We start from the raw sequence: 12861 nt of genomic DNA, 5'->3' as shown, positions 1-12861 counted from the left end.
TACGTACGACGTTCTCGGAGGAGGTGGGCTGACGTGGTTGACAAATGTACTCGCACGCTGATGAAGCTGCAGTATTAGGTAGACGCGTAAACTGTTGAACTATGCGGCGACTCTTCGCGTCTTCAAAGCGGCGACATTCGTTAATGACCTCATTGACCGTTGTTATGTTCTCATAAACAAGCAGGATGAACGCGTCGTCCGCAATGCCTTTTAAAACGTGGCTGACCTTGTTTGCCTCTGCCATATTGTTATCCACATCGCGGCAAAGAGCGAGGACGTCCTGGATATACGGCACGTAAGATTCAGTGAACGTCTGTGCAAGGGTCCCAAGGTCCTTCTTCGCAGCACGTTGGCGGCCGACGTGTTCGCCGAACAAATCTCTAAGCTTCTGTTTACACTTGTCCCAACTCGTAATTTTTTCTTCGTGTCTTTCAAACCAGAACCGCGCTGTTTTCTTGAGGTAGAATATTATATTGGCCAGCGTAAGCGTGTTATCCCACTTGTTGTGTGCGCTGACCTGTTCGTATTTCTACAACCAGTCATCGACGTCAACGTTGTCGATCCGGGAAAACATACCAGGGTCGCGAGGCTGGGCTAGGATGACCGTCAGTGGCGACGACGGGGCCGTGGTTGAACTCTCTCATTCGGATGACATGACGGCCAGGTTACGTCCGCTGTGGAGCTCCGTCTTGCGCAAGTGATTACCCCGCACGTCCACCAATGATGTCACGGGAAGGAAGAAGCGTGCGTCTATTTACAGATGGCTTTTAATGGCTGAGCCAACGAGCGTAGAGCAGCGATAGGTATGGTATGGTATTCCTTGAGCGATGGCGCACACCCACTGTGGGGGATTGGCCAAGATTTGGATGAAATTAGGCTATCTTTATTAAAAAACTGAAAATGGTAAAGCTAACTGGAGGGAAAGAACAAAAATAAAATGTTTAAGAATTCAAGACAACCTCTTCGTAGCAATTATAAAATCCTCCACGGTTGAGCAAATATCCCTGTGGCACTGTCCAAGAGAGGAGGCTCCTAGAGAAAGGAGCAGCGATGAAACTTAACTCTTCTTCGTCGTCTGCAAGGATACCATCATCGTCCTCTTCTTCCCACTTTACCGACTGTGACAATATAACAAAATGTGATTAGACAGTGCGACCACTCAAGTGTTTAGTCTTATTTGAAACCGAACTGACTTGTGCGTTCGTACTTTAACGGGGTGCAATGCTCTGTGAACAATGAGTCTTGTGCTTATATAAGCAGTCGGACAAACGTACGTGACAATTTTTCTTTTTCTGTTTTTCATCCCGCGTCCTTGTTAGAACAGTTGTGAACCACTTTCTCGAAAAGGGGGGTATTGTGATAATATGTGGTACGCGGGAGTGCGAAGCATAAACATATGAAGACAGTGCGCCGTGTGATGGCGAAGAGGACAGCGACTTTTTGCAAATACCCCCGAGAGAGCCATCATCATCATCAACACCTATTTAGAGCGTCGACAGTGGCGCCTCAAAAAGCGTGGCGCGGAGAAGTGTGGCCCGTGGCGTGAGCAGTGCGCGAGGATCCGCGTTCGACGGCAAAGAGGTTCCTCGCTGGGCGTGTGGCCCATAGGAGCTATCGCCGCCCGCGTCACTTTGCCACACCCGAGTCAACGCTGTCACCCGCTGAGAGGCTACCTCCCTCCGCTCGTCCGCTGGGCAACTGGTCCAGGGGGGCTGGCGGTCCTGAACCGGGGTGATCGAGCGTTCGGGTGAGGGGCCACAGGGCTACCCCGCCAGCTGTGGACGTGAGCCGGTGACTGCTGATGTGGGCTCCCGAGCACAAACCCCACCGGAGGGAAACCGGGCACGCGGACGCTCCAGTATATCGACTGTTGCGCAGGGCCATCTGAGTCCCGCGAGGCGGTCCGACACTGTTGTCCGACCCTGTTGTCCGGCCCTGCTGTCCGACCCGGCAGTCTGGTCCTGCTGTCCAACCTCGCTGGCTGACATTGGTTCCACGAGGTCTCCGACACGGCGACACGCGCTTCCGCCTGAACTGAAGGCCGATTATAATTGACCGAAACACACACATATATATATAGCTGCAGTCGTCCATGAGGTGTTTTGGGGAACTGTCGCGTGTGTGTGCCGTTTCCGGTGTGTTATGTGCGGCAATACAAGCCTGATGTGTGTCTGTGCTTCTGCGTGCTGCTTCTGCCTTTTTCTGGAGTGATCCTGCACGCAATGACATCTCAATATACATATATATATATATATATATATATATATATATATATATATATATATATATGTATGTATATATATATATATATATATATATATATATATATATATATATATATATATATATATATATATCTGTATATATATATATATATATATATATATATATATATATATATATATATATATATATATATATATATATATATATATATATATATATATATATAAGTACGCCTGTAATACGTACCAGCATATACTGAGCATAATCTCAACCATGTCTCTTAATATACTCAAGTTCGCAAGTCTTGCATGAATAGAAAAAAAAAGGCTTATATGCCAGGCCGAAATTACGTGCGGTCTTTATTTCAAGGGGGATCATGTTCTAAATTTTAGTTCCACTAAATTCTATTAATGTTTCGCTATAAACGTTACGGCATTTGGGCAAGTTAATGTCACCGTTTGAAGCATGACGCGTATTACGTATAGGAACGGAATAGAGATCAACAGGAAGGGGCGAGTTTCTATTATGTATGGTATTGATGGAAATACCAATCTTGTAGTCACGCAACATCGTAACTGAAAGAACGCATTGCCATTGAAAAATGTTACGTACATTTTGATCGTACACTCCAAACAGGTTTGACCCTTTTAGGGAGTTTTGGCCTCGTTGCATAACTTCAGCCCTTAAGGGAGGACAATATACTCCATTCGAACGGAATTGTTTTCACACGCTTGTGTTTGGTGGTGTTATGGGGAATTATGGGAGTTTTTTAATTCTCCTTTGAACACCAACCCCTGAATGGTTGCAGGAGTCTATTCTTTTATTTGAATATACTGCAGGCTCTTCACGGCCCGTGCAGGAGTGGTACAGAAATGCAATGAAAAAAAATTATGATGACAAGTCAATACAATGAATGCGGTTAATAAAGAAGTCGATGTTATTGCAACACACAATATCGTTAGTTAACTTGTTTCGCCCATGTTGCCCGTCCCCTGACTGACCTCCTGAAGAAAGACGTTCCTTTCTGTTGGGGCTCTGAACAAGCATCTGCTGTCTCGCAGCTCATCACGCTGCTCACCTCACCTCCTGTTCTCGCCCATTTTGACGCCTCCGCTCCGACAGACATCCGCACTGACGCCAGTGGCTACGGCATCGGCGCAGTTTTAGCTCAACGCAATGTGGGCACGACCGCGTCATCGCCTACGCTAGCCGCCTCCTCTCTCCAGCCGAGCGCAATTACTCGATAACTCAGGGCGAGTGCCTCGCCCTCATTTGGGCGGTGGGCAAGTTCCGACCCTACATATATGGTCGACCATTTACAGTTACAACCGACCACCACGCCCTTTGTGGGCTTTGCTCCCTCAAGGATCTCACCGGACACCTCGGTCGCTGGGCCCTACGGCTGCAGGAATACAAATACACTGTGGTGATAAAACGCGCACAAGCCCGGGGACGGGAGGCGTTGGTTTAGCACGCTTCTCCTCCTCTAGCCGCGGCTCTACCTCGGTCTTGCTCCACTTTCACCCTGTCTGAAGGTAATGCGCGATTCGTTGGGTAGGGTGAACCTAAGTAGTGCAATTACAAGTTTCGGAGAGGCGTTGAAGGTAGCGTGAACAGAACCATTCCATAGCCTTTATTTGCGTTCTTATTTACGACAATGTAGAGACAGCGAGTGTTCGCGGTTGTTGAGTGAAATCTCTTCATGTTTGCATGCGCGCGTCACCACATGCTTGCTAATTTAATTAGCAAGCGAGTGTTAACTGCAATTCATACAGCCGATGAAACTACGAAGATTGCTTCGTGTAGTTGTCTAATAAATTGCTATGGATATAAAAACTTCGCCTTTAGGACGAAACTGTGACCTTTTTGTTTTAATATTTCGAAGGTTCATCAAAATCAGTGTTGCGTACGCTAACGTCTCCTTATGTTCGTGGAACGCAACGCACCGTGGTAGCCCAGTAGCCATGGCGTTGCGCCGCAATCACAACCGCGGCGGTCGCATTCTAGTAGGGTCCGAATGCAAAAATGCTCGCATACCGTGCATTGCCTGCACGTTAAGGAATCCGAACTGCTGAAAATTAATCTGTAGTTTGCCATTAGCGTGTTCCTCATTAGATCTTGGTTTTGGCTCGTAAACCCTCAAAATAAAATGTTACGCCGTGGAACTACATTCACAATCGGCACTGTGGAGTGCGTTTACTGAAGATAGGTTGAGATCGCGTACCTGGGCTCTGTTTAATAGCCGATCTTTTTTACATTTACCTATAATGAGATGACAGTGTGACAAATCCATATCTTCCTTAGCACATGAAACGAGCTACCGCTTAAGCGTGTGAAAAATAATAGACATCGCCAAGGAAAACGAATATTTAGAGTTCGAAGTCATTGCAGAACATGATAAGCGTGAATGAATGAGACACAGTATTACAACCATGGCAAAAACCCACAGGGTTTGCTTAAACCAGAAGTGAACATAAAGCAAGAATACATTCCCTGGTATTTCTGTCTCCTGCATTTTAATCTTTCTATCGCCAAGACTCATTTCGAGTCACAAAGGGGTCCCGATCTTTCGCGGCGATTCTTCGCAAGCCATTGGGATTTATTTGACTCATGCGTACGGGTTGGCCACTATTTTTTGACCCTACTCACGCAATAAGGGTTCTTAGCGAAGAAAAAGAGTCGCGTTGTTGTGGGTCACTTCGGCCAATCTTTTTCTTGGAATCTAGTCGCAAAACTGAGGAATTCCATTCCTATCCTTGACTAGCACTACGGGAGATGCCCACGGACTTGACAACGGTTGGATAATCCCATTGCATAGCACTTCATTGACTTGTTGCTTTAATATATGTAAACTGGGTACGGGCAGTGATGGGATGGCCGAGTGCGTTCTTCGGTTATTATGCGATGCTTAGCAACTAATGTTTGTCGAATCTTTGCTAAGAATGCAAAGCAGTACGTGTATTGGAGGCGAAGACTTTTGCGCTCTTCCTGCTTTGCATAGGATGGCTTTGACTGACGTCAAAAGTTGGCTCTGGATCAATGGCCGTCGAGGTAGTTGCGGCGGAGTTCGAGAGGACAAACATGTTGCTAACTTCCACAATTTCATTCATGCATTTGAATATCGTTACCTTCTATCTTTGCACTCCTGGCGACGTATTTCAGTATCACTTTCCCTACGTGCAGCTGAAGGATTCCTCTTGCGTCTCTAACCTCACGATCAAGCGGTGCATGTTAGTCGGCCCCGACAGTGTCTTCTACGTCTGCAGGTCGTTAGCTACCGACGGAAGGGATGATGTTCGATAAGGCGCGATGCTGACTAGATTTTTGAGCATGATAATGAGGCTGTGTTTGGCTTCGGAAATCCAAGCAGAGGATTACGTGCCGTGAATATAGTTGCAAGGTTCGCAAACATGGCCGGATATATCTGGTTATGAAACCTTGCGGTGCAGATTCTAGTCGGCATCAGTAGATGTCCTCCAGGTGCCTAGAAGATTTCAAGATTTTAAGACCGTGCTGTTAGCTCTGGATTTCAAGGTCCGCACTTAGGCGGCAAATAATCCACTAAAGGTGAAGTAGTCGACTCCTGTGCCTACAAGGGGTCGTCTGGGAGCACGTCGAGCTTGGTCGTTCTTTAACTTGTACTAATTTCAGTAGCGGCGTCTTATCACGGCTGCGTCGCATTGTTCCACTGTTGCTAGGTCGCGCCGTCAAGCGTTTAGGTGGTGTGTTGTTGTTTCGTCGATGAGATGGATATTGGAGCGTCGTCGGCGACCTAAAATTTTCGGCATTTCGGCAAACAGCAATCGCACCTCCAAAGGGGTCTTTTTTATTTTTGTAGATAAAGACTGACGGACCCACGGCGGGTTGAGTGACTGCTGGAAGAGTTGGGGTTGGGCTTGTCAAAAGTGGGAGGTGGGGGGGGGGGGAGGGGGGGCTGGCCCATGCCGTTGTCCGACTCTTCCACGCTAAGGACGTTGTGGAACGGAGTAACGTGTTCGTATCGAGAACGAGCACTACTGGATTTATTTACAATATCTACGCGAAGAGTGGAGAACGTTACATTTCTCGAGTCTAGCATGACTGAAGTGAAGCATGCCTAAGAGCCGAAAACGGCTGCTTGAAACCCCCTCTGTCCTCCCTAGATCCTCAGGCCAGGGAAACTGCCGTCCAACCTTCGTCCAATCGGAGCGTCCAAAATTGCCGAAGGCCCCACGTTGAGGGCGAGGGTTCACAGACCCATACTCGTACCTCTGTTTAACTGAACACATAGGAAGAAGGGGGGCTTCGTAGATTGGAGTTGTCACGCTTTACTCAAGCTGGCGCGTCTTGGTTCCTTGTATGACCCCGCAGTTACATGGAGCGTTTGTCAAAAGAGCGTGGCCGTTACCGGAGTACGTGGGGGAATGTCTTAGAACACTATTTTCTTAGAGTTTTCTTGTTCTCATTGATCCGTGAAAGCGGTAGTGAACCAGCTAGCAATACTCGGTCCAGCCAATATCGCTCGCCTTGTTGTTGACGGTAGTCTGGCCGAGAGAGACACATTGTTGGCTTCACGAAGCGGTTCGTCGAAGAGGGGTAGGAGGGGCTAGAAGGTCACTGCCTCCGCTCGTCGTATGTAACAGCTTTTCCATGGCCTGGGAAATCTCGACTGGCTTGTGCTGATAACCGCTGGGCAGGAAGAGCATGGGATTGACTTGGCGTTCAACAACAAGCTACGAAATACATTTTTGTGTGATATTTGATTAAGCACGTCACAGGGCAGTGGTCGGTCACGAAGATGAATCTCGATTTTTACAAGATACACAAAAACTTCTGGGCTGCCAAAACTAAACAGGCACATTCCTTCTCTGAAGTGCTATACGCTTCCTCTCTTACAGTTAATTTACTGCGGACATAGAGAATAGCATGTTCCTTATCATGATCGCGAGCCTAAGTACCACGCCCACTCCCCTGTCACTTGCATGGCACTGAACTATGAATTCCTTTGGCTATTTTGGCGCGCGAAGCGTAGGACGAGAAACTAGTAGCGTTTTCAAACATTGGAAAGCGTTCTTTTTGTCCTTATCCCAGTGAACGTTACTCGGTGCTCCCTCTCGGAGTTCGTCCGGTAAAGGTCTTGCTGTGTTCGAATAATCCGGAAGGTACCGTTGACAGTACTCAACATGTCCAAAAAATGAATGAATGTCTGTTTTTGTGCGCGGCAGTAAAACATCTCCAATCGTAGCTGTTTTCAGCTCAGCCGGCTGTCTCGTGCCTTGGTCGGCAAGATGGCCCAGATAAGTAACTTGCGAACAGCAAAACCGCTATTTTATCGCCGTCATCGTTAAACCTGCCGCCCTCAACGGCGAGAACACCCGCTTGAGGTTCGATACGTGCTGTTTAGAACTGTCAGAAAAAACTGCGACATCAACAATATATGGCAATGCGAACTCCTGCAAATCTTTTAGGACATCAATTCATTCATTTTTATTCATCAACTTAGAGAAAGTAAACCGCGTGTTCTGCAGCCCGAAGCAGAGAACAAGGGCGAAAAGTGCGTACAAGGTACATAAAAGCGGCATAGCAGCTAGCACTTTCAGGAAGCAGAAGTTGCCAGTATCCGCGCATGAGATATGGAGTCGAAATGTAGTTAGCAGCGCTGGGTCTTTCGATTCGTTCCCCAGTTTTCGGTATCGGGAACAACTGACCTCTGGAATCGGCATATAACTTCCTATAGTGAACACATGGACAAGGGTCCATATTAGGGTTTTCCACAAGCGTTAGCCGTGACGTGTAGTCACTCTGAGCGGGTTCTATAACTAACTACTCCAGCATGTGCTGCATCTCTGGCTGCATAATTTCTCTCTGTCGTGGAGACTCCCTGTGATTCTTCGTTCTTACGGGCTCGGTGGATGTCAGCTCTATTTCATGAGATATTATTTCGGTTCTACCTGGCCGATTGCTGAATTTATAGAGATAAGCCTATAGCAGCCTCTCTAGCTCATCCAGCTGCTCGGATTTAAGAGTGCCAGTGCTTACCGAGTATTCTACAGCTTCTTCCAGATTGATTTCAGAGTTCGAGTTCGCCTTCATCAACATCACCATAAGCCTATTTTATGTCCACTGCAGGACGAAGGCCTCTCCCTGCGATCTCCAATTAGCCCTATCCTGCGCCAAGCTGTTCCAACTAGCACCCGCAAATTTCATAATTTCGTCACATTAGCTAGTTTTCTACCTTCCTCTACTGCGCTTCCCTTCTATTGCTACCCTTTCTGTCACCCTGATGGTCCGACGGTTATCTAATCACCTTACACTACTGAAATTTGGTAATAATGTCATCGAGCTTTTTCGATGGTAAGTTTAACGACTTCGCTGCGCTCCACGTACGGCGTCAGCAAATTGCAGTTGTATGTTACCACCTCCCTGTGAGATGACGCATTTTTCAGAGCATAGTTAGTATCTGAAAGTTTGTGCAACACTGTAACGGGTCCGTCCCTGTGAACTTCAAGCTTGTTCCTTCCTAAAGGTCTGAGGCTTATTGCCTGGTCACCAGCGTTAGCCGTTCGAAGCCTCGCATTCCTCGCCGTAATAGAGCTCGCCTTTTTTTTTGTCCCACGCCCATGTTCTTTTCAACTAGTTCTTGTGATGCACTTCGCAGTTCCAGCAGATTTAGCACGTAGTCTGCTAAGGCTTGACTCTCTCCCTTTTCCTCACACATCTCTTTTATCACTTTGAGTAGGAAATGGAGTGTCCTCCCGTAAACTAGTTCTGCTGGCGAGAGCCCTGTAGCGTAGTGCGCAAGCGTTCGCAAAGTGAACAAAGTAGCCGGACGACAGTTCTCCCAGTCCTCCTTGTGCTCGTAACAGTACCTTCAAAACTCGCTTAAGCACTCAATGCCACCTCTCTGTACTATTTGACTGAGGGTGGCAGACAGTACTGTCTATTAACTTTACCCTGCACTTTTATAAGAATGTGGAAGTCCGTGGAGTGGTGAATACTGACCGTTGATCCGCCTGAATTCCAGCTAGAAACCCGACTCAGGCGAATATTGTCCAAAGCGCGTCTACTACTTTGGTGGAAATAAATTCTTTCTGAAGGATTGCCTACGGAAACTTTGTAGCCGGATACGGCACGTTAAAATGGTACTTATAACCGGATTTTCTCTTTGGTACAGGCCCTATTTTGTCGATTACAAGTCGTCTGAAAGGTTCTGATGTTAAAGGCGCACATTTAGTGGAGCTTTCCGTCTTTTTCCCGGTTTTCCCGAGCACTGGCAGGCGTCGCATGATCTCCCAAAGTTTTCTACATATTTCAAACAGCCAGACAAGTACTATTCCATAAGCAATCTTTCTTTCGATATTTTGACGCCTAGATGGCCGGACCACCCATTTTCATTACAGAGACCCAAAAGGTCCTCCCTGTAGATAGCAGGTACGATTAACTGATCAAGACTTCTGCCATTTCGGTTTCTGTGGTGCCGATATAACAAGTCTCCTTTCTCTTGCATTATCAGGTTGCGCGTAGCAGTGCCTTCTTTAGCTGTTACATGTAATTTAGCTAGGCTGACGTCATTTTATTGCTCGGCTTCCAGTGACTCTTTGACCACAAGTAAGAGCCGATCAAAGTTCTTTAAGTCCGGTAATAATTACGACTATGTCTCGCTTGCGAGTGCGTCAGCTGGCACCATCCTGCAGGCGTAAGCTTTGACTATGCCTTGTGAGGCGTTCTCGTTGAGCTGGACAGATGGCACGATTTCCTCGATCCTTTATTCATTCCTTGAGACTAGCTCGTTTTCTGTAACCAAGGCTACCTTTCTTGCTACTTCTGCACTAGCGGCTTTTGCATGTTCAGATGAAAGAGATGCGATTTGACTAGCTTGGGATCGCGTCAACGCCTGTACTAAGCCCTCTCCTAGTTTTAGCCCATTCTTACGCAGCAACAGATCCGAGTGACTCGAAAAAACGTAAGGGTAATACATCGACAAGAATTTGGAAACAGCAGCCTCGGTCTTGAGCTCCCCGAATAGCCCACTGATTTGATTTTCACCATCAACAGATACACGCTGTGTGCTTCCACAACCTGTGTAATCCGCGCTATTTCATCGGTGAAGTCACCTACCGGTAATACGGATGTCCAATGTCCATTGTAGCAGCACTGTCTCGTAGCACCCGGCATGGTTTTCCATTATTACGCAGGTCATGAATATATGGGCTTAAAAGTTCCATGTAGTCGTCTCTTTCATCTGCATAGGAGAAAACTACGTTAGGCTTGCCGCAGTTCGCAGCGATATGCCCGGTTTTGGGCACCTATAGCAGCCGATCGGTCAAAAGGATTTGAATTCCCTTTTCTGTTATTATTGGACGATTTCGCTATTTCAATTCTCCTCGCTCTTTTCTGACTTCGTTTTCTACACGTCTTCTTGCCCCGGTCGTGTCATGTTTTTTTAAAAGGAAATTGTTTCCGCCGTCCATTTTTACCATACCAACTTTCGTCCTCGGCGTTCAGCTTTCTATGCGTTGCGCACTCTTCGAATAATTCGGCCGCCCTTTCCACAGTGTTTACGCTTCCTCTGTCTTACACCCATAGCTTCACAGATTGCGGGATGGTTTTGCAAAACTGCTCTGGACACATGCATTCAATAATCATTTCTCTGTTTTCGTATGCTTCCGCTCTTTTCACGGAGGCTATATTCCGAGGGTGGATGCTATCCGGATTCTCGGCATGAAGGTAGAGTCGAGTGGTTCAAACAACCAGACAGTGCTGCGACTCACTAAGAAGACGGACAATGCCATCAGACTAATCAGAAGAGTGGCCAACCGGCAGCAAGGCCTCGGAGAAGATAACCTCGTGAGATTGGTACATGCGTTCGTAATGTGTCATTTCACTTACGTCGCGGCCATGCACAACTGGCAAAGATCGGAAAGGGATAAGCTCAATGCATTAATCAGGAAGGCAATCAAGAGAGCTCTCGGCCTCCCCGTATACACTCCCACGGAACGCTTACTTCAACTTGGCATGCATAACACGCTAGAGGAAATAGCGGAAGCACAGGAGAGGGCCCAGTTCATCAGGCTATCTACCACACAAGCTGGAAGGCACGTCTTACAGGAGCTGGGCGTTCCTTCCAGAGTAATCAAAACAAAGTTCTGCAGCATCCCTCGAGAGCAGCGGGACCGCATCACTGTCGCGCCTATCCCACGAAACGTCCATCCAGAACACAACGTGGGAAGACGTCGGGCGCGCGCGAAGGCTCTCCTGGAAAAGGCTCGTGAACGGGCTTCGCAGAACAGTTTCGTAGACGCAGCGCTCTACGCCGACGGACAGGCCTTCGCTGTAGTTTGCGTAAATCATGAAAGCCAAATAACGAACGCAATCTCGATTCGGACGACGTCCTCTGAAATCGCAGAGCAGGCTGCAAGAGCGATGGCCTTATTGGACAACAAGAGGACATCAATCTACAGTGACTCCATATCAGCTGTTAGGGCATTTACCAAAGGAACCATATCCGAGCTAGCCCTAGGGATATTAGGAAGCAAAGAAATCAAGCCACACACATTGATCTGGTTTCCAGCTCACATGGGACAGATCGAGGGTGCCCCGCCCAACCTCAACGAGTCGGCACACGGAGCTGCGCGAGGGATCATCAACCGCGTAGCTACCGGGCAGCGTGCCGCCGGGGGTACTGACAATCGGGACTCTCCTTCCTCGTACACCGAAATTACCAAGCACTTTTACTTGGCTCGGAGGATCTACCCCCTCCCACATTGCAAACTCAATAGACCTCAGGCTTTGACACTAAGGCTTCTACAGACGGGGGCATACCCAAACCCCCTACTTCTTCACAAGATGTACCCCGAAATTCAGACGACAAATGCATGTGCACTATGCAATGACTTGGCGAACTTACCTCACATGCTCTGGCGATGCCCCGCGTTACGCAGTGACGAAAGTAACACTTCTTCACGCTGGGATGCTGTCCTACACAGCCCCAACCTCGAAGAACAGTTATGGGCTGTCCAAAGGGCCCGCGACGCAGCGGAGAGGCTCGGCCTCTCTGTCCCGACGTGGGAGCGGCCCGCTGCGCGCTAGGGCGCGCCCTAAAGGACCCTAATAAAGTTTTTCATCCATCCATCCATCCGCTCTTTTCATCCACAAAGCTAGGTTTGCCTTTCAGCCATAGGCAAACTCCGGACATCCCTCACTATCCTCACAGTAACATGCAAATCAAGGGAAATGCTCGCGTGCTCGAACGAGAAGGTCGAGCGGACGCTCAGACTGAATAGACTGAACCCTTTGCTTTCGCCTACCACACTGCGCACCTCAAGTAGGGAGCGTTTATGGCTTCCTTTTCCTGCCCCTCGACGGCGCGATCCCCGGAACACAGCGGGGATGGCGCCGCTTCAGTTCTCCCTTCCTCGCGTTGCTTGCAAAGTTCGCTCACACACGCGAGCACACCGAATTACAAGCACCACTGTAACATCCCACCCACCCTAAGGGGGCGAGGCTTGGTGCTTCCTGCAACGCCGCTGCTCGATTTAGCTGTATGCACCAGCGTAGCTGTGGCCGGTTCGCTTTTAGTGGCCATCTACGCGGCTGGCATTCTGCTGCCGCGTGATGGACATGGTCTTGGTGCCATTTATAGAGGTTCCATTGCCG

The sequence above is a fragment of the Dermacentor albipictus genome, chromosome 3 (assembly GCF_038994185.2).
Source record: "Dermacentor albipictus isolate Rhodes 1998 colony chromosome 3, USDA_Dalb.pri_finalv2, whole genome shotgun sequence".
Taxonomy (NCBI): domain Eukaryota; kingdom Metazoa; phylum Arthropoda; class Arachnida; order Ixodida; family Ixodidae; genus Dermacentor; species Dermacentor albipictus.
This window is presented reverse-complemented; position numbering follows the sequence as displayed.